Source organism: Sarcophilus harrisii, chromosome 4 (genome assembly GCF_902635505.1).
Source record: "Sarcophilus harrisii chromosome 4, mSarHar1.11, whole genome shotgun sequence".
NCBI classification, from domain to species: Eukaryota; Metazoa; Chordata; class Mammalia; order Dasyuromorphia; family Dasyuridae; genus Sarcophilus; species Sarcophilus harrisii.
The window spans coordinates 291,394,655-291,422,469 of NC_045429.1; the positions used below are offsets into that span (position 1 = coordinate 291,394,655).

Consider the following 27,815-nt stretch of genomic DNA (forward strand, 5'->3'; position numbering starts at 1 on the left):
CTAGAAGAAAGACTCTATAGACTCCAAATTCACCTGCTCTTTCTCCAAATTTGTATCCCTAGGAATCATATGGGAAGATCTCAGACACTTAGTGTGACAGAATTCCTTGTGGATGAGGATGAGGAGGATTGCTGGGAAAAAAAAGGCTGAAGTGAAGCTCAGGTGATGGTAGTCTAGTATCAGGACTCAATGAAACCCTATTCCTAAAATGTGTCACAGATTTACTATTCTCCTCCAAGTAAGTTTTCCATAATTACCTTCCTGAGCTTTTGTCCTCCTGCTTAGAGTTATTACTTCATTATTTCTGCTGGAATATGAGTTTAATGGATAGACTTAATCAGGTTCAGAGACAAGCGAGAAGTAACAGAGAAGGAAAAAAAATAAGAAATGACAAAAGGGGAGAAGCAGACAAAAAAAGACAGAGAAAATGAGAATTATTTCATTCTCCACTTTTCATTCACAATTTTGCTTGGTTTGAACTCCATGGAACAATAAGACGATCACTTTGTTGTTTAGCTCAACCTTGAATATTCAACACCTTTCCTAGTCCCTCAGCCTCTTCTCCCTTTTGACTGGAGGATTAGAAGGTGGAGCACTGAACTTCTCCCAAAGCTTTCTTTTTTAGACATCATCCCAGCTCATTCTCCTCTTTGCATTTGTAGCTTTGTCTACTTTGAACTTGATAGAACAAGATGTCCCTGGTGTGTCCACTCCCTTTTGGTTTTCTAACTAGTCTTTAAACTTCTGAAGAACAGGGATTTAAACTTCTGAAGAACAGGGATTATTTCTTTTTCTTATTTGTATTCCTAGCTTTTAGCTATGCTTAATAAATGCTTACTGAATTATCTGCTGTTTCTTAGGACAATGGGAAAAAAAAAAGAAGGCATAATTTCTGCTATCGAAGGGCTTATAATTTTGTTGGAACAATACATAGCTATGAAACAATATTATTAGATAGGAAAGAGGAGGGTAATAACATGCAATAGTAAGTTGAAAGGGTACCTTCTAATAGAAATTCTTGTGGAGAAAGCATGATTAAGAAGAGAGGGATACAGATAGGAACCAGCTCATAGTCTGATTCAAATCTGGCCAAATTCATGGGTCTAGGGACACTCACCAGAATACAGGAACAATGAGAAGCTGATAAAGATAATGAAATAAGGCCATAAAAAAAGATGATCCTTGGGCCTTTGCCTTTGAAGCTGTTTATCTGAAGCATATGCATTAGCAAACCACTGAGTACAGTTACACCTGTCACCCAAGCAAATGAAAAACGTCATTTTACCTCCCAAGACCTGTTTCTTCATCCACATTTAACTACCAAGTGATGCTGATAGCTACTCACTGGGGTTCTCTCTTGCTCAGCCTGGCAGTTTGTACATGCCTTGGTGAGACAAAACAGTTAAATTAGTGCTGAACTCTCTTATTTTTTACCAGAGATGCAACAAGTTTCTATCCCTCAGCTCTCCTTCTATGGGCAGTGCCTAGTCCATAGGCTCTTGTGTATCTAGGTGTATGTTTGTTGATAGATGTAACCAAAAACAACTCACTAACTTTCATTTTGACTAGAACTAAATTACATGATAACTCTCAGCAATAGTCAATTATGAGCACTTTATTATTAATATACTTCACTCTTCTGGGCCTGTTCCTCATCTATAAAATAAGGAGATTAAGCTAGATGAACTTTCAGGTCTCTTCCAGTTTTAAATTATATGGTTCCTCTACTGAGGCTATCTCTGTAACCGGTAACTTCCCACTTGAGGAGGGCATATCTCATCTTGGTAATAAACTAAATAGAATATTACAACTTTTCCCTCCTCTGGCCACTATAATTTCTTGGTCAGTCTTCCTGACTCTCACCATTGTTCATGGCTAGAATTCTCTCCATCAGTCCATCTGTATTTTGATATCCTAAAGATTGGTACATGCACATAGGTGCCAAAATTGGCATCTATTAAACGCAAAACTTAAGCTAATCACCTGTGGAAAGAGATGAAGTCTATTCAGCATCTGAGGGTGGCTCAAGAGCTTTCTGAAATTGTTTTAGTATGTTTCAAAAAGCATTGAATCCACCAACCCCATCTAAATTCTTCTTCCTATTTCCAACTTCTTGACAGAATTTAATTCCCTCTACAATTCTTTAATTTACCCACATCCTATCTGGTCAAATACACTTCTAAATCATGTTTATTCTTTCTCCTATAATTCAACATCTATTTTTGTCTGACCTCATTTCCCACCCAGACTTGCTTCTTATATCAACTCTATCTCTTAATTGCATTCCCTTTTATGATTTGAACTCTTCTCAAATGTTCTTCATCTGATACCTACAAAATACTGACTCAAATTTAATCTCACCTAATTGAACTTCAAATACAACAACCACCCTTTAGTCTCCCCTCTAGGATCCAATCCTAGATCTCAAGGAACAAAATGAGTCCCAGCCATTTCTAACTTTGTTCAAAGATTTAGTAAAAGCATATAAACAACACACCAAAAAGATAAAAGCGATAGGTACTTCCACCTCACCATCATATTCAGTTTGCAATTTTAATTTGGAAATAAAATTCATATATACTGCTACCAAGAAATCAGCTCTATGAAGAGTAGAGCCTGTCTAGTAATGACTTGATGGGGTGGGAGGTCTCTGCAGTTTTATATTGAGACAATCAAAAAACTAACAAATACACTGAGGAAAATCAGGCCCCAAGGCCCCTTTGAACATATCAATAATGATAAACAGTGTTTGGCAGAATTCCTTTATATAGAAGTGATACTTTTCTTGAATCATTCCTTCAATTGTTGAGAACAGCCAAGTCCATCACAGGTAATTTATCTCAGTTCACATTTCTTATGTGATACTAGCAACCCCACCTCTTAAACTAGAAACTTTTTAAAGACAGGGGAACCAATTTTTCCATCCCATACTTGCAACAGTGTCCATGATAGCAAAAATGAGATACTTCGGGGGGGGGGGGAAAGTGCATAACTGAAAGAAGCAGCCCAGGAACTTGAGGTTCAGGAGAAATGAGAACACAACAGTCAAGACAATAAAGCACCACCATAAATCAAGTATCCTGCGGGGGGAAGTGAGAATGTGGCGTAATAGGGTCACTCTTCCCACCCTCAGACTTCATCCTAGACTTCAAAGAATAATAGCTAAGAGAGGCAGATTATAATAAGAACGGGGATAAATTCCAAGTAACTATGTAAGCTCTGCCCAATGAGGGGAGCCGGCAGCCCATGTTAGCATAAGAGAGCCTGGAGGTTGCAAGCCAGGGTCCCAACCCAACACAGCTTCTTTAGATCATTGATGGAAAAGACAAATTTTCCCTAGTGAGGGAAAGAGATAGTAAGTAATGGGGCTTTCAAGTACTTGAATGTTTTTCTTTGTCACTCTCCTTCTTAGGCTAGGATTTATTCTTCCATATAACACTACTAGTAGTTTTGAGATTGGAGGTGTTTTCTCACAAATCTTTTAAAATGATCTAGTCCAGGGGGCTCTTTTACCCTTTATATAATCCTCATCATGGCCTCCTCCAAATCTTTATCGAGTAGCCCCTCTCAACAGTAGACTCCTACTTCACTACTCCCTAACTTTTCTACCAAGGTTAGTAAAAAATTTGTAGTCCCCTATACCTCTCAACACACACACACACACACACACACACACACACACACATTTTTTCTTCATTTTTGGACACAGGACATTTCTTTTAAGTGCCTTCAATCTTCCCTTCTAGCAATTTTATATCAGTTATAACCTGGTTCAAAATTTAAAGACTTAACAGTCTGATCCCACAAGACATCATGACATTCTGTACTTCCTCAAATCTTCAGGGATCTTAGAGGTCATCCATGACAACCTTCAACCTATTATTTCAGGAATCCTCCTATGCATGACAGTTATCTAACTTCTAGCACAGTAAAAAGAACACAAGCTCTAGAATCAGAGCAACCAAACTTCAAATTCTGCCACTGCTGATTACTGTGACCAAAGACAAGTCACAACAACCAGGGATTTCAAATTTCTTTTCTAAATGCCCTGTGTAGGGAGGGAAGTAGGAGGTAAAGTGAGGGGTGGAAGATTTATTATTTGCACTTTAAATGAAAGGGCTAAAGTAGATTATCTCTAAATTCTAACTCTTCTGGCCTTAAGTCTCTGATCCTGTGGTTTCTTGGGATAGGAATATATCATATCATGTCTATTTATTTCACTTTTAGACAACTTGAACTATTAGAAAATTGTGGTGCTCTTTTTCCAAAACACAGCCAGGTGATAAAATTCAGATCTTGTATTGTGTCCTTCAATATAGCCCGGTTAGAGAGGCCTATCTCTCTGCTTGGTTCCAAGAGCTCTTGCAGCTTTGTCCTTGGCTTCTGCCTCTGCTTTCTTCAGCCTCCAGCCAGCACCAAGGTGGAAGATGCAATGAATCTCTCTTATCTCGAAGAGGGCTTGAAGGCTTCCTCCCAGAATGCTCTTCTCTGACCCCTGGGAATGTTCCCAAGTAACTCTTTCCAGCTCTAAGAGCTTCCTGTATATATATGATCTCCCAAAGGTTAACCCCTCCTTCTGGAGAGAGAGAGATTCTGGGTTATCTCCCAGAGTACTCTCTGGCCCTAAGAACTTCAAGGGAGGTGTGAATTCAGATATCTCATACTAATCCCTGAAATCTCCCAAACGTGTGAACTCCATTGAGTACTTAGATACTTATGAACTCTCTAAAGATGTGAACACAAGCATCGTTTCTATCATTTGTACTTAGTGCCTTGTTTCAAGTTCTGGCCCAAAATATCTCCTTCTAAGATCAAAGGACTGGATTTTAACTCCTGGCTGGAGTTCTGGCCAAGATTGCGGAGAGGAGGCACACATCTGTGTAAGCTCTGCGTCTTCTCTCAAAATTCATTTCATGACAAGCCTCTGAATTATTGCTTGACTGAAAAAAAACTCCACAAATAATTACCAAGAGAAGACATCCTTGAAATTTGCCAGGAAAGGTCTGCTTTTGCTGGAGGGTGGGATGGTTTTAGATCGGGTGTAGGCTGAGGGCAGGCAGCGACAGTGAGAGCGGGGCAGGCAGCTCACAGCTGAGCAGACCAGAGTGAGGTGGGGTGTGATCTCAGCCGTCTGTGCAGGGAGAGCTTTGCTACAGCTTTGGCTACTTTGCCCTGGCAGCAAGCCAGTAGACAAGCAGAGAAGCTAAAAACATAGGGGGTGAAGAATACAACCCCAACAGCTAGAGTCTCTCGGGACCTGGCTACCCCTCCCCCACAGTGTCTCAGCACATTCTCAAAGTCTCAGAGCACAAGCACAGCACAGCCATTGCTGTCCTGCTAGTGCCTCACTGCTGCCCCCCATAGTCTGTAGAGGAAGCTTGGTAACACCCCCCCCAGCCCCACCCCCCCCCCAAAAAAAGCAGATTCCATTTGGGTTTTTTTTCTTTTTTTCTTTGCTAGTTTGTCTTTGATTCTTCTCTGACAAAATGAGCAAAAATATTTAACGGACCTTAACCATTGATAGCTTCTATACGGATAGAGAGCAGATTCTAAACCCTGAGGAGGCTAAAAACAGATTGTCTCCAGGTGAATCCTCAAAGGAGGATATCATCTGGTCCTCAGCGCAGATGAATCTCATACAAGAAATTAAAAAGGCTCTCACAAGAGAGCTAGAAGAAAAGTGGGAAAAGGAAAGTGAGGCTTGGCAAGAGAGTCTAGAGATGTCATCCCATTTATTTAAAGACAGAGTGGATAAAGAAATCAAATCCTTGAATAATAGAATTAATGAACTGGAAACAGAAAATAGCTCTCTAAAAAATAAAATTGGCAAAATGGAAAAAAATTCCATAGAACAAAATAACTCACTTAAAAATTCAATTGGACAATTAGAAAAAGATATTTAAAAATCAGTGAAGAAAATACTTCATTGAAAATCAGACTCAAACAAATGGAATTGAATGACTTGAGGAGACACCAAGAATCGGTCAAGCAACCTCCCCCCCCCCCAAAAAAAAAAAATGAAACAATGGAAAAAATGTCAAATACATTCTTGGGAAAACAACAGACCTGGAAATTAGATCTAGGAGAGACAATCTGAGAATAATTGGACTCCCTGAAAAATATGATGAAAAAAAAAGAGCCTGGACACTCTTTTCCAAGAAATTATTAAAGAGAACTGCCCAGAAGTCATAGAAACAGAGGGTAAAATAGAATTGAAAGAATTCATTAATCACCTGCTGAAAGGAATCCTAAAATCAAAACACCAAGAAACATAGTGGCCAAATGCCAGAACTATCAGATGAAGGAAAAAATACTGCAAGTAGCTAGGAAAAAACCAATTCAAATATAGAGGAGCCACAATAAGGATTACCCAGGATCAGCGTCCACATTAAAGGATCGAAGGGCTTGAGATATGATATTCCAAAAGGCTAAGGAACTCAGTATGCAACCAAAAATAACTTACCCAGCCAGAATGAGCATCTTTTTCCAGGGAAGAAGAGGGACATTCAACGAAATAAGGGAATTTCACCTATTTTTGATGAAAAAAACAGAACTTAACAAAAAGTTTGATCTACAAATATAGAATTCAAGAGAAACCTAAAAAGGTAAAAAGAAATCTTGGGAACTATATGTCTGCTATAAAGATATATAAAGAATACATGTATATCTTGTTCTAGAAACTAGAGGTGGAAAGGAAATTGTACCAGAAAACGGGTAAAGTGGGGGTACTACATCTCACAAAGAGGCAAAGGAAACCTATTATATCTGAGAGAAAGAATGGAGGCAGATGAATATAGTGGGTATCTTACTGCCATCAGAATTGGCTTAAAGAGAAAAATTTTAGACATATTCGATTTATGGTGAAACTTCTCCCACCTCATTGAAAAGTAGGAAGGGGAAAGTGAAAAGGGAAGGAATAAGCTAAGTGGAAGGGAATACAGAAACTGTGAGGAAAAGGAATAAGATAGGGGGAGGAACTCTAAGATGGGGGAGGGATACTAAAAAGGGAGGGCTGTGAGAAGCAAGTGGTGCTCACAAGTTTAATACTGGGGAGGGGGGTAAGAGGGAAGGAAGGGAGAAAAGCATAAACAGGGGTTAACAAGATGGCAAGTAATACAGAATTGGTAATTTTAACCATAAATGTGAATGGGGTAAACTTCCCCATAAAGAGGAAGCGGTTAGCAGAATGGATTAAAAGCCAGAATTCTACAATATGTTGTTTACAGGAAACACACCTGAAGCAGGGAGATACATACAGAGTAAAGGTAAAAGGTTGGAGCAGAATCTACTATGCTTCAGGTGAAGTCAAAAAAGCAGGGGTAGCCATCCTGATCTCAGATCAAGCAAAAGCAAAAATTGATCTAATTAAAAGAAATAAGAAAGGGCACTATATCTTGCTAAAGGGTAGCATAGATAATGAAACAATATCATTGTTAAACATATATGCACCAAGTGGTGTAGCATCTAAATTTTTAAAAGAGAAATTAAGACAGCTGCAAGAATAGACAGCAAAACTATAATAGTGGGAGAGCTCAAACTTGCGCTCTCAGAATTAAATAAATCGAACCACAAAATAAGAAAGAAGTCAAAGAGATAAATAGAACATTAAAAAAGTTAGGTATGATAGATCTTTGAAGAAAACTAAATGAAGAAAGAAAGGAGTACACTTTCTTTTAGGCAGTTCATGGAACCTATACAAAAATTGACCATATATTAGGACATAAAACCTCAAACTCAAATGCAGTAAGGCAGAAATAGTAAATGCATCCTTTTCAGACCACAATGCAATGAAAATTACATTCAACAAAAAGCCAGGGGAAAATAGACCAAAAAATAATTGGAAACTAAATAATCTCATACTAAAGAATGATTGGGTGAAACAGCAAATCATAGACATAATAACTTCACCCAAGAAAATGACAATAATGAGACATTATACCAAAATGTGTAGGATGCAGCCAAAGCGGTAATAAGAGGAAATTTCATATATCTAGAGGCCTACTTGCATAAAATAGAGAAAGAGAAGATCAATAAGTTGGGCTTGCAACTAAAAATGATAGAAAAGGAACAAATTAAAACCCCCCAGTCAAACACTAAACTTGAAATTCTAAAAATAAAAAGAGATATCAATAAAATTGAAAGTTAAAAAAACTATTGAATTAATAAAACTAAGAGTTGGTTCTATGAAAAAAATTAACAAAATAAACAAACCCTTAGTAAATCTGATTAAAAAAAGGAAAGGAGAAAGTCAAATTGTTAGTCTTAAAAATGAAAAGGGAGAACTTTAGAAGAGGAAATTAGAGCAATAATTAGGAGTTACTTTGCCCAACTTTATGCCAATAAATTTGACAACTTAAATGAAATGGAAGAATACCTTCAAAAATATAGTTTGCCCAGACTAACAGAGGAAGAAGTAAATAGACTAAACAGCCCCATTTTAGAAAAATAAATAGAACAAGCTATTAACCAACTCCCTAAGAAAAAATCCCCAGGATCAGATGGATTTACATGTGAATTCTACCAAACATTTAAAGAACAATTAACTCCAATGCTATATAAACTATTTGAAAAAATAGGGATTGAAGGAGTCCAACCAAATTTCTTTTGTGACATAGACATGGTACTGATATCTAAACCAGGTGGGTTGAAAGCAGAGAAAGAAAATTATAGACCAAGCAATCTCCCTAATGAATATTGATGCTAAAATATTAAATAAAATATTAGCAAAAAGATTACAGAAAATCATCCTCAGGATAATACACTATGACCAAGTAGGATTTATACCAGGAATGCAGGGCTGATTCAATATTAGGAAAACTGTTAGCATAATTGACTATATCAATAACCAAACTAACAAAAACCATATGATTATCTCAATAGATGCAGAAAAAGCATTTGATAAAATCCAACATCCATTCCTATTAAAAAAGACTAGAGAGTATAGGAATAAATGGACTTTTCCTTAAAAATAGTCAGGAGCATAGATTTAAAACCGTCAGTAAGCATCATATGCAATAGGGAAAAACTGGAACCTTTCCCAGTAAGATCTGGAGTGAAGCAAGGTTGCCCACTATCACCATTATTATTCAATATTGTGTTAGAAACGCTAGCCTTGTTAATAAGAGTCAAGAAAGAGATTAAAGGAATTAGAGTAGGCAATGAGGAAACCAAACTATCAGATCTCTTTGCAGATGATATGATGGTATACTTAGAGAACCCCAGAGATTCTTCTAAAAAGCTATTAGAAATAATTCATAATTTTAGCAAAGTTGCAGGATACAAAATAAATCCCCATAAATCCTCAGCATTTTTATACATCAACAAAATCCAACAGCAAGAGATACAAATAGAAATTCCATTCAAAATAACTGTCGATAGCATAAAATATTTGGGAATTATCTATCAAAGTCAGGAATTATATGAGCAAAATTACAAAACACTTTCCACACAAATAAAGTCAGATTTAAATAATTGGAAAAATATTAAATGCTCTTGCATAGGCTGAGCGAATATAATAAAGATGACAATACTCCCTAAACTAATCTATTTATTTAGTGCTATGCCAATCAGACTTCCAAGAAAATATTTTAATGATCTAGAAAAAGTAACAACAAAATTCATATGGAAGAACAAAAGGTCGAGAATCTCAAGGGAATTAATGAAAAAAAAATCAAATGAAGGTGACCTACCTATACCTGATCTAAAACTATATTATAAACCAGCAATCACCAAAACCATTTGGTATTGGCTAAGAATAGATTAGTTGATCAGTGGAATAGGTTAGGTTCACAAGACAAACTAGTCAACTATAGCAATCTAGTGTTTGACAAACCCAAAGATCTTAACTTTTGGGATAAGAATTCATTATTTGGCAAAAACTGCTGGGATAACTGGAAATTAGTGTGGCAGAAATTAGGCATGGACCCACATTTAACACTGTATACCAAGATAAGCTCAAAATGGGTCCATGATTTAGGCATAAAGAAGAGATTATAAATAAATTAGAGGAACATAGGATAGTTTATCTCACATATATAAAACCTTTTGTAATCACATTTAAGTCATGTGCTACTCTCAATGAATTGGTTGCTGTGGTGTTCTTCTTTTTCTAAAATATGATGGTTCTCTGGGAGCAGGTTTCTTGGGGAGGTTTTCTGGAGGCAGCCTTAGTTTCAGTTCTTAGTAATAATCACCTCAAATACAGCCAGGAGTTAAAATTCAATCTTTTATTGTCTTTTCCAAAATAGCCGGGTTAGTTTTCTTAGAGGCCTATCTCTCTGCTTGGTTCCAAGAGCTCTTGCAACTTGTCCTTTGTCCCTCCAGGTCCCTCTGAATCTTGGTTCTACCCCTCCGAATCCTTCGTTCTGCCTGACTGCAGTCTCTAGCTTGTCAATCTCCTGAACTGACTGACTGACTGAAACTCTAAGAGCTTCTTATATATGATCTCTTAAAGGTGTGAACCCAAAGGTTGACTCCTCCTCTGAGAGAGTGGGATTGTGGGTTTCTGACTTGTGAATCTCCGGAACTTGTGAACTCCAATGTGTGAGCTAATGTGTGAACTCTCAAAGGTGTGAGTTCTAATGTATGAATTCTCCCCAAGGTGTAAATCCTAAGCACACAAGCATTGTTTCCTTCAACTTTTATGAGTTACAAAGTTAAATCCAACTTTGTAAGGATTCTAACAGTTGCAACTAAAATATTCTTTTTACTCCAACTCCCAATTTCAGGGGCCTTTCTTCAGACCTAGATGACAACTGACATGTGTATAATCTATTTTTTATTTTAGGTGACAAGTCCAACATTGGGAAGGGAGAATTAGCTCCAAAACAGGAAACTTCAACAGAAATGAATAGATTTGACAAGCAGAAAACTTCTCCAGAAATGGATAAAATTAACAAACTGCATTGTGATATCCCCTAGGGTCCCAAATGTAGAACAAGAAAGCAAATCAGAAAGGCAATGGGGAAACCCTGTAGTGAAAAGACCTTATGTATATGATGAATGTGGGAAAAATTTTACTCAGAATTCCATCTTCATTAAACATCAGAGAATCCACATTGGAAGAAACCTTATGAATGTGATGAGTGTGGAAAAGCCTTCAATCAGAGATCAGGCCTTTTCCAACATCAGAGACTCCACACAGCAGAGAAACTATATCAATGTAATGTGTGTGGCAAAGTTTTTAGTCAAAATGCAAGGCTTTTTCATCATCTCAGAATCCACGCTGGAGAAAAGCCCTATCAATGTAATCAATGTAATCAAAGTTTTAGCAGGCATTCTATTCTTAGCAAACATCAGCGAATTCACACTGGAGAAAGACCTTATGAATGTAATGATTTTGGCAAGAACTTCATTTATCATTGAAACCTTACTCAGCACCAGAAAATTGACACAGTGGCTGAGACAAATTAGGGATTTGCAGTAGGGATTAGAAGAGAAACTGGATTTATTCATTATTATAATTCAAAGCTCCATAATGAAATGTAGGATTGAGACTTTCCTAATTACTGCTTAGAGAATTCACTCCATATCTTTCTGGAAAGGTGAACATTATTTCAGGAAACATTCATTGTCCACAATAACCATATTTGAGAAGTTATTACACAGAGATAGAAGGCATAGGTATTATTCTTTGAAAATGTTTCTGCATCATTTCCTTGATTATTAAACAATGAATAATGACTTATAAAAACCAAGAATTCCTGAATATTAGCTCTCTCTCCCAAAGTAATTATGCATGTAGCTTTCGAGAGGATGATATCTCCTTGAAAGAGGATAATAATTGATACATTGCATTTTTAAGGTTTACAAAAAGTTTTCATATTATTCTATTTGAACCTTATTATATCACTGTGAGATAGGTATCAAAATACATCATTTCCATTTTATCTGTCAACAAATATTCAGTATCTTCTATATGCCCAATACTATGCTTCTTTTGGTGATTTTCTTTGGGGAAGGTTTTTTATATAAAGAATCAGACATTTCTATTTACATTTAAGTTTTTTTTCTAACAAGGGAGACAAATACATACAAAAGTACATGTGGAATGAATATAAAGTGAATAAATAAAAATATATTCAAAGTAGTTATCACAATGTAGTTTGGGAGGGAGGGTTTTAGCAGTTGAAGGGGATCAGGAAAGGTTTCATGCAGAAGAGGATGCTTGAGCTGAATCTTAAAGGAAGAGGGCTGTTAGGCAGTGAGAAAGAGGGAATACTATTCTAAGTATGGGGACTAAGCAGTACAAAGTTAGGAGATGGAATGTGATAGGTAAGGAACAAAGAGAAGGACAATTTGGCAGAATGGCAAAAGTTACAAGACAATGGCCAATGAGGTTGATAATATTGGTTGGTAATGCTTTTAAAAGCTAACTAGAAGAGTTTGTATTTTACCAGGAAAGCAATAAAAATCCACTGGAATTGGCTGCATAGGGTAGTTTCATGGTAAAATCTTTCATGGAAAATTACTTTAGTAGGAATCTGTAGGATGGATGGATTGAAGTGGTGAGAGACTTTTTAACAAAAGGGTCCTTTTTTCTTTCATTGATTTTTTTTAAGGGTATAGATTTAATTGTATTGCTGAGTTAAAGGGTATGAATACTTTAGTAACCTTTTATATGTAGTTTCAAATTGCTTTTCATAATGGCTACATCAATTAACAACTTTACCAATAATATATTAATATGCTTTCCCATTCCTCCCCAACAATTATCATTTTCCTTTTCTGTCAGTTTCACCAATCTAATAAATATGATGTAAAACCCCAGACTTGCTTTAGTTTGTATTTCTTTAAGTATTAAATGATGTAAAACATTTTTTGAATGGCCATTTACAGTTTGGACTTCTTTAAAAAGTGGCCTATTCATATCTTTTGACCATTTATCAATAGGAGAATGACTTTTATTCTTACAAATCAGAATCAATCAATATTTAGGAAATGAAATTCTTACAGAAACTTCTTGCTAAGATTCTCTCCCTGCCAATTACTTGTTTCACTTCTAATTTTAGTGGTATTGGCTTTATTTAAGCAAAATCTCCTTTTATGAAATTGCTATTGTCCATTTTATCTTCTATCATCTCTTGTTTTGTCATGAATAATTCCCTTATTCATTGATCTGAAAGGTAATATCTTCTTTCTTCATATTCATTTAAAATGTCCCTCTTTATATCTAAATCATGTATCCATTTGGAGTTTGTTATGTGAAATGTTGTTCTATACCTAGTTTCTTTCAACTTGCTCTCCAGTTTTCCTAATAGTTTTTGTTATACAGTGAATTTTTATCCCAGTGGCTGGAGTCTTTGGTTTTTTCAAACACTAAGCTATTGTATTTGTTATTTTTTAATGTTGTACACGTAATCTGTTCCACTGATTGATGTTTCTATTTCTTAACTATCATGAAATCACTTTAATGATAATTTTATAATATAGTTTGAGATATAATATTGATAGACCTCTTTTTCTTTAATATTTTCCTTATTCCAAATAATTTTGAGAAATTATTTTCTTTGAGTTTCTTGTATAAATTTGATTACCCAGAGAAATTTATCAGCTCTGTATGCTATGACAGCATGTTTGCATAGATTCTGGACAATACATGAGCCTCTCATGCCTTCTGTCACCAACTGAGTGAAGCAGGGCTGTTTTCAGCAACGTTGTCAGAGGCTTTCATCAAGGTCAGTTATTACACTGATGACAAATTGTTTAACTTGAAAAGGCTACAAGTCAAGACTCAAGATGTTGACCCAATTAAAAAAAAAAGGATTGGGGGAGGGGACAAAGAAGGATCATGAATGAAAACTGTAGACTGTTGAATTTGACTTCAAACAAATCACTAAATATAGGAATTACTCAAGTAGTAGAGTGTGAATGTAATTAGCTCTAGATCTGATTATCTTGTTATCCAGCAGGATTTACATATCCCAAACAATTTATGTAGAATTAGAACTAATTTTTCTTTAAATGTTTTGTAGAGTTCACTTGCAAATACATTTGGTTTTGAGACGTCTTTCTTTGTTAGTTAATGTATGACTTGTTTAATTTCTTTTTTCTAAAATAGGGTTATTTAAATATTCTATTAAAATGGGCAATTTATATTTTTGTAAATGTTCATCCATTTCAATTATTTTTTCATTATCTTTAATGAAATTATTGTTTCCATAATTTGTTCTTTGACCCATCTTTTCTTAGGATGCTATTTAGTTTTCAAATAGTTTTTAATCTTTGCTTCATCTTTGTCTTTATTAAATGTTATTTATTTATTTTACATTGTAGTCAGAAAAAAGATAAAATTTTAATATTTCTAATTAGAAAATCATCATGCTAGCCTAATACATGGTCAGTTTGCTGAAAGTGTCACATATCTGCAAATAGATATATTTGGGGAAGATGGTAGAGCAGATCAGAAAACTTTCAGCTCTTTAAATTTCCTCCACATAAAAAGGCAGAAAATGCTTATGAGTAGAGAAAAGAACCCAAAGGTAAGCCCTAGGACAGACCTCAGAAAATAACAGTAAGAAGAAGTTCCTACGTGAAGCATCATTCCTCATGTCTTGGAACTAGAATTTGATTACATTAATAGCTACTACAAACAAAATAAAACAATAAATGAATAAATGAATAAGTAAAGAAAAGGAGAAAGAACCCAATCATAGATAGAGAAGATCTGATTCATATTCAAAAGAAAATAATGGAGCTAAAAAAAACTTACTAATTTTTCAATAAGAAATGTCAAATGGTCCCAAATCAAAAAAAAAAAAAAAAAGAGAGAGAGAGAGAGAGAGAGAGAGAGAGAGTTCCTAGAAGAACTTAAAAAGGATTTAAAAATCAAATAAAAGAGATTGAGGAAAAAGTAGAGAAAAAAATTAAGAGCAATCCAAGAAAATTATGAGAAGGAAGTCAAACAACTTGAAACAGAGAATCAAAAACTTAGGGAAAAAAATAATTCCTTGAAAACTAGAATTTCCTAGTAATGGTATATGCCTGTCATGGAATATTATTGTTCCATAAAAAGGATCAGCGTATGCTGGGGAGACTTACATGAACTGTTGCTAAGTGAAGTGAGTAGAACCAAGAGAACATTATACATGGCAAAAATAAGATTATATGATGATCAATTCTGATGAAGGAGGCTCTTTTCAACAATGAGGTGATTTCAGGCCAGTTCCAGTTCAGGCCTTGTAATGAAGAGAGTCATTTGTACCCAGAGAGAGGACTGTGGGAACTGAGTGTGGATCACAACACAATATTTTCACTTTTTTGTTGTTGTTTGCTTGCATTTTATTTTCTTTGTCACTTTTTCCCCCTTTTTGATCTGATTTTTCTTATGCACCACGATAATTGTGGAAATATGTATGTGGAAGAATTGCACATGATTAACAGATATTGGATTATTTGTCATCTAGGGGAGAGGATGGGAGGAAGGGAAGGAGACAAAAATTTAGAACACAAGGTTTTGCAAGGGTGAATGTTGAAAACTATGCATATTTTTTGAAAATAAATTTTAAAAATAAAAATAAATCATAAACTAGTAATAAAAGTTGAGTATAAAAGAGACACTTTGGTTTTTGAATTATGGTCTCCATTGTTTATTCATTATTCAGAGTCAGAAAGGAGTAGCTAACAGAGAAACAACTTTGTATAAAGCAGATAGTTTCTGAAGGAATGAAGGACAGCAAAACTTATGGCTGCCTCAGATACATGGATTTCCCCTCTCATGTGCCTTCCTGTTAGATTTCTATCAGCATGTGCCCATTCTTTCCCATAATCACTTATATGCATTGGTAGGAGAGTATGATCCAGGTCTTTTGGTAACTTGTAATATACTGATAACTCTTGTATTTGTCTTATATTGAATAATTATTTAATGATAACTTTAGATTTTGTCTTATAATTAAGTGAATTTTTTATGTTTATCATGGTGATAAATTTTGTATGAATAGGAAACATGCTAAGTGAGACTTAGAAGATACAATGCTAGTAATAGTGATGTATCTCCCTCCCCCAACAATAGCTTTACTCTGTAGATGCTGGAGTTTGACTCAGAGTGGTAATGGTAGCTGTTATCTACAGACATCCCCTCAGCTGATCATTCTCCTTACTTGTTCAGTGAGTTCAATTTCTGGTTTACAATATTTTTTCTCTGTCCTTTCCCCATACTAGGAGACTTCAGCATACATATTATTCTCCTATAAATGTCCTAACTACACAGTTCTTCAACCTGCTCATCTTCCACAAGTTATTTTTCCACTTAATTTCAGTCACTCACCAAGATAGTCATACTCTCCATGTTATCAGCACCTGTAGACATATCACTTCTATGTTTGGGAATTCTGAAATACCTTTATTTGACCATAATCTATTGGGTTTTTTATATCTCCTCTGCCTTTTTAAAAAATAACACTACTCTTTATCTGCAAGGGTTTATAAACCCTTGATTCTTCAATTTCTTCCCAGTCCATCTTCCTTACACTAATCACTTTCTTCTTTTCCTCTTAACTCCTTGGTGAACCAATTCAATCCTCTTTTCTTGAATCCCTATCCACTGTTTTGTACCAACAAAGCCTCCGACTTGGGTCATTCTGACATTCATTGCTTGTGGTTCTATACATGTGTTGCTGAACAAAGGTAAAAAAAATCATTCAACCATTTTTTTCTGGGTCCAAAACAAATTCATAATAAATAACCTCAACTGGGTCCTCACTGCTGCTAAGCAATCCTCCCTTATCAACTCCTATCCTACTCTCTACAACACTTCTTCCCAACCTTTTCATTCCTTAAGTCTCCCATATCTTTCTTTGTCCCCCACTCTTTCAGCTGAGAAATTGCTTCATTTTATAAAAAACAATTGGTCATTTGCCATAAACTCTTTTCTTCCTTCTTTCTCATCTATCATTCAGATGCCTTCTGACACTCTCTCTTCCCTCAGCCCAGTTCACATGATGACATGGTCTTTCAGCTGAGAAATTGCTTCATTTTATAAAAAACAATTGGTCATTTGCCATAAACTCTTTTCTCCCTTCTTTCTCATCTATCATTCAGATGCCTTCTGACACCTCTCTTCCTTCACCCTAGTTCACATGATGACATGGCCTTACTCCTTATCAAAACTAATCCCTCTATTTGTTTAAGCAATACCATTTCATCCTATCTCCTTCTATAAATATCTTTCTCTATCATCCTTACTCTTTCACTTATTTTTCAATCACTCCCTATCTTTTGACTAATTTCCTACTGCCTATAAACATGCCTATATCTCTCCTATCCTGAGAAAAATTTTACTTGACCCCTCTGTCCCTGCTTGAAAAGACTATCTACAATAGGTTTTTCTACTTTTTAACTTTCTTCTTAACTCCTTGCAATGTGGCTTCTGAATCTATCATTTTACTGAAACTGCCCTCTCCAAAGTTACTAATGATCTCTTAGTTGCCAAATCCAATAGATTTTTCTCTATCCTCATTCTCCTTGACCTCTGTGTCTTTTGACATATTTGGACTCCTTAACACTCCTTTCTGTTTAGGTTTTGGGGATATGACTCTCTTGGTTTTTTTCCTAACATGTCTGACCACTTCTTTTCCATGCCCTTTGCTTGATCTTCCTTCATATCATACCATTTGATCCTATGTATCTCTAAGGTTGTGTCCTGGGTTCTCTTCTTACTTTATACTATTTCAGTTGGTGACCTCATTAGTCCCCAAGGATTTAATTACCATGTCTATGTTGATAATTTTCAAATTTATCTATCCTTCCTTAGTCTCTCTATTGAACTCGAATCTTATATCTCCAATTTCCTTTCAGACATCTCAAATTGCATGCCCAGCAGACATCTTAAACTCAATATGTCTAAAATGAAATTCATTCTTTCCCCCTAAAGCCTCCCCTATTGCTACCTTTCCTATTGCTATATAGGGCAATTCCATCTTCCCATTTCCTCAGGCTCATAATTTAGGCATTATTCTGAATTCTTCATTGTCTCTTGAAATGTTCTAGTTAGCTCTCTGTAGGTCCTCCAAATGGGCCTTGGTTTCAGCAGAATAATCACCACAAGAATAGTCAGGAATAAAGTCCAAAGTCTTTATTATCTCCTTCACAGTTTGTCTTCTTCACCTGAGGCTGAGCTAGCTTTCTGGGGGACTTTCAGATAGGTCTTGGTCTCAGTGGAGGAATGCAAGAGGCAGGAGAGCCACCAGGATGGTGGGAGATGGAATGTCTCTTTTCCAGTCCTTGTTGGCTCTTATATACCTTATTGTAATTACATCATTACAGCATACTGATTTTGGGTGAACACAGAGAACCATTACATCACCATGCTAAGTACTAAGTATATATGTAAACTAGATAACCACTGTCTCATCATTTCCTCTGAGATAATACCTTGTTTCAAGTATACTTCTCCAGAGTTCTGGCTATCTACAGTCTCTCACCTTCATATCTGATCTATTGCTAAGGCTTGTTGATTTCCTTTTGCAACATCTCTTAAATACACCCCCTTTTCTCCTCTGTTGTTGTCTCCATTCTAATACAGGTCATCATCACCTCACACTGGACTATTATAATAGTCTGCTGGTAGATTTGCTTGTCTCAAGTCTTTCCTTATTCCAAACCAAAATGATTCAGCTACCAAAATGATTTTCCTAAAGTGCAGGTCTAACTATGTTACCCTCCTACTCAGTAAATTTCACTTATTTCCTCAAAAACAAAATTACCTGTTTAGCATTTAAGGCCTCACATAACTTAACCCCCCTTCTATCTTTCTAGTTTTCTTGCAGCTTACTCTCTAATACATGTTCTATGATCCAGTGACATTGGCCTTCTGACTGATGAATTAAATACTCCATGTCTTAGCTCTAGGTATTCTCTTTGGCTATACCTTTTGCAAGGAATAATCTCCCTCTTCCATTCCAACTATTTAACTTTCCTGACTTCCTTTAAGTCACAATAAAAATCTCATTAGTGCCTTTTCTCTGTTAATTATTTCCTTGTATATATTTGCACATCATTTCTCCCATTAGCCTATGAGTTCCTTTAGGGCAAAGACTGACTTTTCCCTTTATTTGGATTCCTGGTGCTTAACACATACTATAGTCATTTCTTAATAACTGTTTATTGATTAATTGTTGATTAAAAGTTGATAGTCTTCCTTCTCTAGAAACCTAATGGCACAGTCAGTAGAGTGCTGGGCATGGAGTTGAGATGACCAGAGTTTAAAGCTAGCCTCAGATAGTTACTATGTAACCCTCTTACTCAACCTCTATTTGCTTCAGTTTCCTCAATTGTAAAATGGGAATAATAATAGCACCTCCTTCCTTGCACTGTTGTGAGGACCAAATGAAATAATATTTCACGTGCCTGGCACACAGTAGGTACTGTAGAAATGCCTGTTATTATTATAATATTATTAACTATCAGGCTAAAAGCAGGTTTGGGTGAGTGAGTCAATCCAGGAGTGGCTCCTCCTCATGAGGAGGAGCCTCATGCCTCATGAGATTTTACACTGAAGAGGCTCATCTAGGATCTACTTATTGGGGGTAAGCAAGGATGCCATCTTCATTGTTTATAACTTGATCTTCTTTCTTTATTAGTAATCTAAGAGTTTGTTTCACCTTTTTCAAGGGCAAACTAGAATGAAAGACAAAATATAATTGTAAACTTTTTAGGCAGATTTACTTAGATGCTTTGTTACAGTATGAAGATTATTCTGGGGAGGATGTGAGGTTCAAAGGTTTGAATAACAAAATTATGACTCTAGTAGGGAAGAGTCTACATGCCCTCCTGGCAGTGGACATGCAATCAACTGTCATCTGACATGCATTCTGCATTTATTGAGACTCTTCACCAATTATAGATCACAAATTGGGGGCAGGGGATTGTTGGCCACATTAAAATCATTAAGACATCTACTAAGATATGAAAGTGTGATTTCTAAATGCTCTAAATCACTATTTGTAGAGGGCCTCACACAGTGGAGAAACTCTGGATAAGGTATAAGACCCTTCAGCCCAGAGGGAACCTGCTGACAATGTCTGGTTTGACTCCCCACCTCCCTTTGGTTTTCTCACTCTTCCTGAGAAGTCAAGGAGAGCATGACCACCTGTGTTCTACTTGAAGCAAGGGATACTTACAGTAAGAGGCATTTACATAACAAGGTGCTTATAGTTAGCACTTGCTCAGTGTGATGTGATGATATAATGGTTCTCTAGTTGGCACATGCTTAGTGTGCTGTAATGATGTAATCATACTGAGGGCTGAGAGGATTGTAACTAGAGACATTCCATCTTTGACCATCCTGGTGGCTCTCCTGCCTCCTTCACTCCTCCACTATGACCAAGTCTGGTCCCAAGATCCTCCAGAGTTAGTCCAGACACTACATTTTGGCACCCAACATGGAGCTCTAGAAAGCACGGTATATTTTGGCACCCCAATTTGGGGATCTAGATATCACACTGTAACTATTGATTAGAGAAATGCAAATTAAGACAACTTTGAGGTACCACTTTATATCTCTCAGATTGGCTAAGATGACAAGAAAAGATAAATGCTGGAGAGAATGTGGGAAAACTAGGACACTTACACATTTGGTGGAATTGTGAACTAATCCAACCATTCTGGAGAGCAATTTGTAACTATGCCCAAAGGGCTATCAAGTTGTGCATATCCTTTGATCCAGCAATGTCTCTACCGGGTCTGTATTACAAAGAGATCATGAAAGAAGGAAAAGGACCCATAAGTACAAAAATGTTTGTAGCAGCCTTTTTTTGTAGTGGCAAGGAACTGGAAACTGAGTGGATATTCATCAATTGGGCAATGGCTAAATAAGTTATAGTATATGAATGTAATGGAATATTATTGTTCTATAAGAAAAGATCAGCAGGATGATTTCAGAAAGGCCTGAAGAGATTTCCATGAATTGATGCTAAGGACACTAGTCTTTTCTAATCAAGATTTCATAACAAGTTAACTATTTTCCTTACATTTACGTTTTAAAAATATGATAAAATGATTAGAACCAAAAGAACATTGTACATAGCAACAAGATTATGTTTTGATCAAGTGTGATAGACTTGGCTCTTTTCAATGAGCTGATTCAGGCCAATTCCAATAGACTTGTGATGGAGAGAGCCATCTGTTCCAGAGAGAGGACTGTGGCGACTGAATGTGGGTTCAATATAATATTTTCACCTTTCTTGTTGTTTGCTTGTCTGTTTTTTTCTCTCTCCATTTTTTTCCTTTTTGATCTGATTTTTCTTGTGCAGCATGATAAATGTAGAAATATGTTTAGAAGAATTGTGGAAGAATTATACATGTTTAACCTATATCAGATTACTTGTATAGGGAAAGGAGGTTTTGCAAGGGTGAATGTTGAAAATTGTTTTTGCATGTATTTTGAAAAATAAAAGGCTATTATTTTAAATAAAGAAAGTGTGATAGATCTCTGAACTGACTATTAAGCTTCATTGGAACAATTTGTGTATTATTCAAACTTTACATTTTCTGTAGTGCCTAGTATATGCTTGGTAATTAACAAAAGCTTTAAAAAAGTTAACTGAAATATTCCTAAAGCCTCCCTTTTACCTATTCTATTACTTTGAATAAATCATATACTCCAGTTACATTCCAGGTACCGATCTCATCCTCCTAAGACTTAGTGCTACCTATGAAGCAAAATTTGGCTCTGTTTGTTTGGATCTTGCTTATTACTTGTGTTATGCAGGCTAATTTTTATTTTTTGCCAATTATAATGATGTGGGAAAGATTCCTTTCTAGATTCCCACCCCTCCTATTGAATGTAATTACCCTTTAACTCACAAATCCTGGTCCCTTTGAATTCCAAAAGAAGATCTGAACCTGTCCCAGCCCCACCCGGATCTGAGCCAACTTTGGGGCTACACCCAAAAGTCCCTCGAGCTAAATCTCCCATTATAAAAGGGAGACACTGGGACCCCCCTCTTTGCAGAGATTCCAAACATGCTAGCCATGTGAGGACCCTCTGTCCACTGGACCCTCTGTCCGGTGTCCTTCTTATCTCTACCTTCGCCTATACTTTAACTTTGCTTACCCAATAATAAACCTCTTTTATCAATCTAGCTCTTGGGCCAATAAATGCTTTTATTGGGGGCTCACGCCGCTACTAGACCTCATTTACCGCCATATCCTTGCGCCGAATCCAAGGGGGTTGCAGGGGAGCTTTGCTTGACTTCCTGTACCCCAAACCTGCCACTAGACCTCAAATAAACCCTAATTTCATTTAGGTACCCCAAATCTAGATCTTAACAATAATATTTATAAAGTTACAAATGATTTAAACAAATAAAGATGAAACAGATTAAGAAAAAATATCAAATTTTAAGGACTAAACTAAGCAAAGAGGACACTAGTCTTTTCTAGTCAAGATTTCATAACAACCTAACTATTTTCTTTACATTTACATTTTAAAAATATGATAAAATGATTTGTTTGCCTGTGTAAAAGATCTTATAACCCAAACTCATGTAACAGGAAATAATAGCAAATAAGTCTATAGACCTTTTAAAGAAGGATAAACATTCCATGCTACTGATATAATTCCTCTGTATGGGAAACATTTTATAATAGGTTCCAATCCACTCACCAAGTGGTAGAGAGGATCTCCCTTCATTGTCAGAATAGCTAGAACTGAGGTGCATTTGAAAGGCACCAGTTGACCAGGACCTGTTTCTCTTTGGTTTGTTTCTCTGCCTGGTGATCTTCTGAAGGAATAAGAGGTATAATCCTATAAGAGATCCTTTCTATATGGTGTCAAGATATATAGCCCAGTAATATCGTGTTTGCTCATTAGGTTTAGGTGAAAATGATTAGAGACCATGTTTTGAGAAATCAAAACAAACTATAAGGAGATCCAAAATGCGACTCTATGCTGCAGTTTGTCCAGATTGAGACCTGAAAAGCAAAGAGCTGACCATCCAGTTCTCATCTAGTATTTGAAACAAGGGTTCATTCAGCATGATGCAGCATTTCAACATAAACTTGATGGGAATAATCCTCTATGGAAAATGCATTATGCTGGAGCATATAGGGATAAGGAGATATAGAGGTGAGTGAAGTGGGAGGGAAACTGTTCCCTTTACTGAAGCTGTGTTCCCTTTAAGATTATCTCTAAACTGTGTTCCCTTTAAAATTAAATTGTGTCCCCTTTTTGATCTCAGAAATCAGGATCTCCCAGGCTCCAAGGAGACTAGAGAGAAGACCCATCTTCTCTGGATGAGAGAAGCAACACTATTCAAGAGCAAATCAACTCCCACTGATCTTTTTGAAATTCTAAATTCTCATTCAATTGAGAAATCTTGTTTTGATCAGCTCAGGCTGTCCCAGCCCCCCACCAAGATACACATATAACAAGGTCCCTTAAACTCACTTCTTGCAGAGGGCCAAGCAATTTGCTAGGACCTTGCCTGCTGAGCATTCTCAATGTAAGATTCCACTTCTCCAATAGTGATGCTGTTTGAGTGGTCTAGATTCCTGGTGGTCTGGAGATTAGTGACCATAAGAGAGTTATTAAGAATCCCCTTTAAATCGGCCACAGGTTTTAGGAGTGAAAGAATTCACTCATTCCCAAAATATTAGTTGCAAAATGAAAGTTTATTGTTAGATAGAAATCAGTTTACCAAGAGACTGACTTCTATAGTGGCAGAGCTATGGAAAATGGAGTTTTGCACTGAGAATGCAATTCTCTGTGGACAGAAAAGTCCTGGCAGCAAAAGGAGCTGCCAAGGTCCATCTGCAAAAGACTTTTGTGGATAGAAGCTATTATATTGGGTGTTAGTGGAGGTTGGGACAGGCCCCGTGGGGGTTGGGACAGCCCAAGTTGGCTCAGACCCAGTAGAGGCTGGGAAGTCCGGCTCTCCTATTAGAATTCAAAGAGATGCTTTTGACCAAGATTTGTAATTGAATCAAAGGTTCTGGCATCCCAGAAAGACAACTCATCTAGGGAGGATATGCCTTCTCCAGGAATGGACTCAGAATAATAGGAAATATAGTTTCTTAAAAGAACCACAACCCATTTCAATAGGAATCTGCCACTATAGAAGTCAGTCGCTTAGCAAACTGGTTTCTATCCAACAATAAATTTTCATTTTGCAATTAATAATTCGGGAATAAGTGAATTCTTTCACTTTAAACCTGTGGCCTACCAAAAAGGGGATTTTAAACAACTGTCTTATTGCCACTAACCTCATCACCACCAGGAATTGAGGGAATACAAACCTCATCAAGAATATGTTCCAAAAGTGGGTGTAGAGGAGCAAAATGTATTTCTATTCTTACTATATCCTCAAAACAAATATAACTTTTAAAAAAGTGATTGATTGATTGATTGATCAATTCATAATATCCATGGCAGCTAACATTAGGGGTCTTGAGTCAATGACATTAGAGAAAAAAACATTTCAGCTCTTCAGGAGAACCCCGAAGAAGAGATGTAGCCAGCTTCACAATGAGATTATAATAATAGTTCACATATTTTCATTTTTAAAATCTTACTTATAATAATCTCAATTATCTTATACTATCAAATTTAATGTTCTTTCCATATTTTACTCCAAAGAAACATGACTTAATTTAACAATCAGATTAAGACAAAGGACAGAAAAAACATATTGTTAAAAAGAATGAGGAGCTAAAAGAAACAAATAAAAAAAAGTTATCAACCTCTCCCCTTTCTGTATGAAAATACTGGCCAATAACTTAATTATGGCACCTTTCTTGGATTTTTGTCTCCTGAATTTCTGGGTGCCCCTACTGTTAATCTCCCCAAATTGTAAGTATTATTATCTTGCTTGGTGAATAGCACTGACTATTTTCTTCATTCCTTCATTCCTTTTCTAAAAGATTGTAGAGGTGAATTTGATATTATTTTGTTAGTTTATTTGGGATAAATTAAATGGATAAAAACAATTATATTAGGTGGGTTTTTTTTTTTTTTTTTTGCTTTTGTTTAAATATTGAATTTGTTACCAACTATCACAAATTTTTCATTTGGAATTCCATTTATTTATTTTAAAGAAACATAGGATTACTTCCAATTCCTAGGGAGAACCCGGAAGTGCACGGGGTGGGGTGGGGTGGGGTGACTTTGTACTAGTTTCCCTCAAAACACTGAAACTCACGATATACTTTCCATCTTTGTGGTTAACCTGGCTTGGGTACAGGGGAGTCTTACTGGTTTAGTGTCACTTCCCTGCTATTCCTGGGCTGCATGCTGGTCTAAAGCACTCAGGACGGCAAGTGCACCTGTTGAGGTATAGACCACATGTTGAGGTCTAGATTTGGGGTACCTAAATGAAATTAGGGTTTAGTTAAGGTCTAGTGGCAGGTTTGGGGTATAGGGAGTCAAACAGAGTTCCCCTGCAAACCCTTGGATTCGGCGCAAGGATACGGCGGTATATGAGGTCTAGTAGCTGCGCGGAATTCCCAATAAAAGCATTTATTGGCCGGGAGAGCTAGACTGATAAAAGAGGTTTATTATTGAGTCTAGAAGTAGGAGATAGGTGAAGGTAGAGACAAAGAGGGCACTGGACAGAGGGTCCTCACATGGCTACCATGTTTAGAATCTCTGCAAAGAGGAGTTCCCAGTGTGGCCCTTTTAAGTCAGAGACTTAGCTTGAGGGGCTTTGGGGTGTAGCCCCGAAGTTGGCTCAGATCCGGGTGGGGCTGGGACAGGTCGGGATCTTCTATTGGAATTCAAAGGGACCAGGATTTGTGAGTCAAAGGGTAATTTACATTAACTAGGGGGGGATGGGAATCAAAGATTGGAATCTTTTCCGCATCACACCTGTCTCCTAATCCCCATTTGGGTAGTGGTACAGGACTTCGATCATGCCCGGCTGCCTCCCAGTCACCCTGGGCGGCCAAGCCAAGTCCTGCACTTCGTGATCTGGAGGCCCCGGTCTTAGGGCTTCTTTGATCACTGGGTAGCTGAAGAGCAGCCGGGGTCACCAGAGGAGCCAAAGCCCCAGCATGGACCACTGATCTCCATCTCTCAGAGGGCTTGAATAGGCAGGGACTTCCCCACTCTGGTTCAAAAATTGAGATTTATAAAACTGAAAGGGATTGTGGAGTGATTTCCCCCTTGGGTAATTTCACTTCCTTCTCTCTCTTTAATTTTCTCTTTTTTATTCTTTAAAAAGAAATATTTTCCTGTGATGACCGTGGATTTTAAAATCAGCCTGAGTCAGGAATTCAGGTTAAGGAAAAATCCTCTATCTTTATTCTTTGTGGAGGTGAAGGGGGATGGCGATAGAAAGTGAGAGCAGCCTCTACACAAACCTGATCAGCAGTCTCTCTGCCTCCACCCCTCTCTCTCCACCCACCAAAATTGTCCCTATGCCATTTCCCATACAACACCTCAAAACTTGCACAAAGAGTGGGCGGGGTCATTCTTTCTCCAAGCATATATTAATAGAGTATGGTCCAATTACTATTTAGCCTCATGTGCTTGGGACCTCTGCATCAACTCAAGCTTCAGCCCATTACATTTTCCCTTTAAATGGGTCAGCAGGGGTGTGTATTTGCAGTCCATTAAGTTATCACCCAAAAAAGGTGTCTATTTACTTTGGTGCATCCAAAATATAAACTAGATGTATTATGGCAAAGTGCTAATGTGAATGGCCCCTTTCCTCTCTATGGTTTTCTTTCTAAACGGAGTATTTGCTACCTGTACTTTTCAGCTCTAAGCAAATGCAGTGACCATGGAGAAAACAGGAAGGAAAGGATTCCTGTAGCTTCAGTGTAGAAATTCAAAAGCCATGAAAAGTTGAAGTTCTATCTTTGTACTGCTCCAGCTATTCTTAACTGATGGTATTCAGTACAGGAGAACCAATTACAATTGGAGAGATGAGATAAGAAAGCAGTGGTGAGGAGGGGGTGGGTTGGGAGGAGTTGTTGCTTAACAGTACTTCTAATACCATTCTAAACTATTCCTTTACTTCATATCTCATATGATTAGCAACAAGGAAGCAGAACCATTGCTAGAGTACCTAGCAACAAGAATGCTAGGGAACTGAATAACAAGAGTTTGCATTATTCTTGAGACCCTTCCTTGTGTACATTGCACATAACGCCCCATTTGCATAGGCAACAAGTCTGTGCAAAGACAAGTCTTGTGCAAACCTGCCCCTTGTGGTCTTTGGATGGTTGGATCTCAGTCAGCTCACTCTTGGGAATGGATGTTGAGGCCTCAGGTGTGAGTTCTGCTTCACTGGCTACAGGTCCGGGGTACACACCCTGTAGCCAAGCCAGGACAGTCATTGAGCTTGCACCAAATTGAGATCGCCCCCACCATCTCAGAAGTTGGGCTCCTGGATACACAAGCTAAACACATACTTGTTGTTGGGGCACATTGGCAAGGGAGATGAGAGGGGTATAAGAACAGGATAGCAGAGGGAGAGAGAGGAAGCAGAGGGAGAGACAAGATGATGTAACCAAGCAATAAAGCGTGAATTTAGTGGTGTCAGACTGCTCTATTGTATCCAGAGACTTCCGTCTTCTGAAGATCATAGAGGTGACAATAATTGTGGGTAACTGCTCAGACTCCAGTTGGTGTCAGCAGGTCTGCACTAACTGGGGACCCCAACAAACTATTTTTTATACTTCCAAAACAATGGCCCATAGAGTCCCAGAACCTGAAGGCATTTTAGAAATTGATCTCTTTTACAAGTATGGCTCTTGAGGTGCTGAGCTGAGTGTAGAAGCCAGGTCTTCCAGTTCTTCATCTAGTGCTATTTCTGCCTCACTGTAGTTCTTTTCTTGTTCTATTGCCTCTCCCATACCACTTAGCTGGATGA

The 27,815-nt window shown here is 37.1% G+C and overlaps 1 pseudogene; it reads right to left on the minus strand.

Annotated features, from left to right (window-relative positions):
- LOC111720575 lies at positions 1-27,279 on the minus strand (annotated as a pseudogene).
- Positions 27,280-27,815: the final 536 nt, after the last annotated feature.